The sequence below is a fragment of the Chiloscyllium punctatum genome, chromosome 16 (genome assembly GCF_047496795.1).
Source record: "Chiloscyllium punctatum isolate Juve2018m chromosome 16, sChiPun1.3, whole genome shotgun sequence".
Lineage (NCBI taxonomy): Eukaryota > Metazoa > Chordata > Chondrichthyes > Orectolobiformes > Hemiscylliidae > Chiloscyllium > Chiloscyllium punctatum.
In genome coordinates this window covers 31,971,376-31,975,474 of record NC_092754.1, presented here as the reverse complement: position 1 = coordinate 31,975,474, position 4,099 = coordinate 31,971,376, and the positions used below count along the sequence as shown (strand labels likewise).

At 43.3% G+C, this 4,099-nt stretch overlaps 1 protein-coding gene across 1 annotated transcript in view; it reads right to left on the bottom strand.

The window, feature by feature from the left end:
• Positions 1-876: 876 nt before the first annotated feature.
• trim62.1 (tripartite motif containing 62, tandem duplicate 1) overlaps positions 877-4,099 on the bottom strand; it is an 89,025-nt gene continuing 85,802 nt past the window's right edge. Inside the window, exon 5 of the mRNA XM_072586682.1 lies at positions 877-4,099. This exon is cut by the window's right edge and continues 3,235 nt beyond it. The gene's annotated coding sequence lies outside the window, so the exon portion shown is untranslated.

Here is a 4,099-nt window from a genome sequence, read left to right as displayed (position 1 = left end):
TATAGAACTGGTGAAGTCTTGATGAGAATTTAGCCACCATCGTCTTTCAAATTTCATTGAAGGACAATTTAGAAGCTTGGCTGGTACCAAATGATTTATCTAGATTATCACTGGAAATCAGAGAGTGATAGAGTTCTCTTTGAAAGTTTTATTATTCATGAGGCCAGTATTTGCACCACACGTTGAACATATGGGGCCAAAAAAGACAAGGAAGACTTCAGCCCAGACCCCATTTTAAATGGTGTTTCTCTAACCTTAAATGGGCTGATACAATGAAATGGGATGAAGGGCTTATGCCCAAAACGTCGATTCTCCTGCTTCTCAGATACTGCCTGACCTGCTGTGTTTTTCCAATATTACACTCAACTCGGATACAATGGGAGTAACATTTTGCCCTTGGCTCCCTTTGAGCTGTTTCTTCACTACCGTGTGACACTTGCTGGGTGGTGTGTGTCTGCCACATTAGGCAAGGTCAACCGTGATACCTCACGTGGTTGAATATACAGGTGACTCTCACTGTTTAAACAGCTTTTCTCTCAGGAGCCAAAAGACGGTTAGCCGCCAGAAACAGTACCTTAACAACAAGCAACATGTTTTGGGTGGGAAGGACAGAACATTAAAGAGGACGAGCTGTGAGTTTCATTGTCTTTAAGGTCTTCTGTTTTAAATTGTCCATAGAGTTAGGTGCATTAATCAGGGGGAATGGGTCTGGGGAGTTACTGTTCGGAGGGTCAGTGTGGACTAGTTGGGTCGAAGGGCCTGTTTCCACACTGTAGGGAATCTAGTCTAATCCTGTGCAGGCATTTTAAATCCAAAGAGCTCAAACAAAACAAATTGGTATTGATGCCTCACATTAAAAAAAAAGTACCACAAATGTAAGCAGCATCCCACAATTTTATTAAAGGTATAATCAAGGAAGAAACAAATTATTTATGTTACATTTTGGAGGTTTGAAACCAACATGGCAGGATTCTTATTAAACATCTCCCAATGCCCAACAATCCCACCAGAACCAACCTGAAAACTTTCAAAAGTCCTTGAGGCAGCCTGAATATTTCAAGGGCCGAATGATTTTTGTTAATGCAAAGTTTGAGAAAGAAGGACCTTTGAAAGGAAATCTCTTGGCTAGACTGGTTGTATAGGTTGTAATGATGTGGGCTAGCATGGTATCCAACTTCACAACAATGTAAACCATTACACCTTTAGGACACAGTAACACAATGCTTAGATTGCACGCAGGCTGCAGGAGAGTGGGAACCTCAAATTTTAGAAGCACCTTTGGGTGGAATGGGAACTTTTTGAAACATTTCATTTGCTTTCATTCTAGCAGAGAGCTCACATCGTCACAAACATCAAAAAGGTGGTGGAATGCTTCAATCAGCTTATCCCGGGGGTGGGGGGGGGGGGGGGGGGGGAGGTGCTGCCTGTCCCTAAGTGACTGAGTGGGATCATTGCACCCAATTCTACAACATTCACTACTGCAAGCACAGTCTTCATAACCACTCAGGGACTAAAGGACAGAACATACTGAGAAGGCTATACAAATTCTAAAGTAGAATCTCAGCATAGAAGCACTTTCTCAGCCAGTCTTGTCTATGCTGGCTCTCTGAGGGACCAATTTCACCCAGTTCCCCATCTCCCTGCCATCCTGCACAGTCTTCCTTCTCTGATAATCAGCCAACCCTCTTCTAAAGGCCATAATGGAACCTGCCTCCACCACACCGTCAGGCTGTGCATGCCAGAAACTGGCCACTCAGTGTGGAAGCACATATCCTCATTATGCCTCTCCATATAATGAAGTTAATAAAATAATATACCAATATAAGAAATCCTTGCGCTCCAATTAGACGTGTTTTTAAGAGCTGCTTTAACCACCCAAATCGCCCATTTTGTGGTGTTACTTAGGATGATCTCTACTCATGGACATGAATTTTCTGTATTCTGTATTTGCATAACACTTGCTCTTCAGCAAACCTCAATGAACATAAAATGTTTCTCTTTAATTCGATTGAAGAGCTGTTTGGCTCAGATGGGGTCTAGAACAAGAACTGCCATTGGTCCCTCAAGTGGTGGCATCACCCAGTGGAGGACCAAGCCAGAGGGACTGAAAGGTGCAGGATTCAATATCTGATTTGTGCTGAGTCCATCAATAGGACACTCAATGCAACATGCTGAGGGAGTAGAGGTTGCAGTGGGTTGAGAGAAATCAGTCACTCAGGATTTCAATTTTATTTATTCATTAAATGTGGGTGACACTGGCTAGACCAGCATTTACTGACCGTCCCTAATTGCCAAGAGGGCAGTTAAGAATCAACCATGTTGCGATGTGTCTGAAGTCAAATGTACTGCAGACCAGTTAAGGGTTTCTTTCCCTAAAGAGCATTAGTGGCCCATTTGGGTTTCTCCCCAACAATTGACAATGGTTATTATTTGACTCTTAATTCTGGACATTTAAATTCAGATTCCAGCACCTGGGATTTGAATCCAGGTCCCTAGAACGTTACTTGGGTCTCTGGATTAATACTATCGTGATAATGCCACTAGGTTATCAGCTCCCCATTACTGGTCTGATCAGTGGATGATGCATCCTTTTGGTAAAAGCGTGTGTGTGTGTGTGTGGTCCAAGGTCCATTTGCAATGCACCCTGCAGTCTAAATAGCCTTCCAGCTTTCATTGTCTGGGTTCACAGAACATTGAGTGAGGTACAGGATTGCAAAGGGCACCCATAGGGAAAAAAGGAGCAGGGAGCCAAAACCATTAGGGGGAAAATGAGTAAACCAACAAGATACGTATCGACAGGCATTACAAACTGAGCCAAGTTTCAAAATTCGATGAACAGGCAGGAAACTGCAGGAAAAGGGTCAGCATCCAGTCCGGGAAGGCTCTCAGATTCTCAGGTTTTAATACCATTTTGCCCTTAGCAGCAGTGAAATGAGCAGTTAAACATGCTTTGCCGGCTCTATAATGAGGAGATGTCCGTCAGTAGAGAAAAAAAATCCACCTTGCATCAGCGAAACAGCCTGACAAGGAACAAATAAAAGACTCCAGATTAATGAACCCTGAATTGTCCTCAGAGTGTAACGCTTAAAAGGAGTCGACACATCATTAGCTGCATCTCCAGCTGCTTCTGTTCCATCGAGTAAGGTCCTGCTGTCTTTGTGTGGCACATCTGATTGAAGACACTGTCTCTGTACCAACACACAGAACATGAGGCACACCCTGCACTAAGCAGAGATCTCACATCACCCTGGAACTGCAACGTGCCAGGACTAAGCATTGCGGGATTAAGGAAGAGTATTCCCCAGATGTACCAGGACAAATCAGAGTTTTAAAATTAAACATAACTCCAAGAAAAAGTCAATTTAATGTCACATAGCAGCTAACATTTTAAGTTCCAGCTTCCTTTGAGCCAGCATTGTAGAAGTCAAAGCAATAAACATGTATAATTGTACCCTTTAAAAATAAATACTCAAGTGAAAAAGGGAAGAAGGTGAATGATGGGCCTAATAAATCATGGTAACCCCAGGTTACAAGAACAAAGCCGACTGTTAAATTGGATAAAACAAAAGTTGACAGCAAGCTTTCCCCAATGGTTCAGTCAGTTTGTTCATTAGATAACTGAACCAAACCAACCAGCAAGGTCTCAGATCTAATCTCTGTTTGTGCTGAATATGGAACTCTTATTCTTAACGGGTTTCAGTGAGCGTAGGGGTTAGGGGCAGAAAACCAAAAGAAACCGCTCGTGGTGCCTCTATCATATGACCATCCAAGAACCTCTGCTGCAATTGGGCAAAGACGGAAAGTGAAGCCCTTCTGCAATTAAATAACCCAATACCCACAGCTGGAGTTCATGCCGGAAGGTGTCACATGGGAGCGGACTGGATTTAGAATCTGTGCAACTCTCCCCAACTAGGACTCCGCTCCTGGAAAGAATTCTTTTAAAAAAAATCATTCATGGGATAGGGCATCGCTGGCTAGGCCAGCATTTATGGCCCATCTCCAATCATCTAAAGAGCAGCACAGAGTCAACAGCATTGCTGTGGGTCTGGAGTCACACATAAGCCAGAACAGGTTAGGAGAGCAGCTTCCTTCCGAAAAG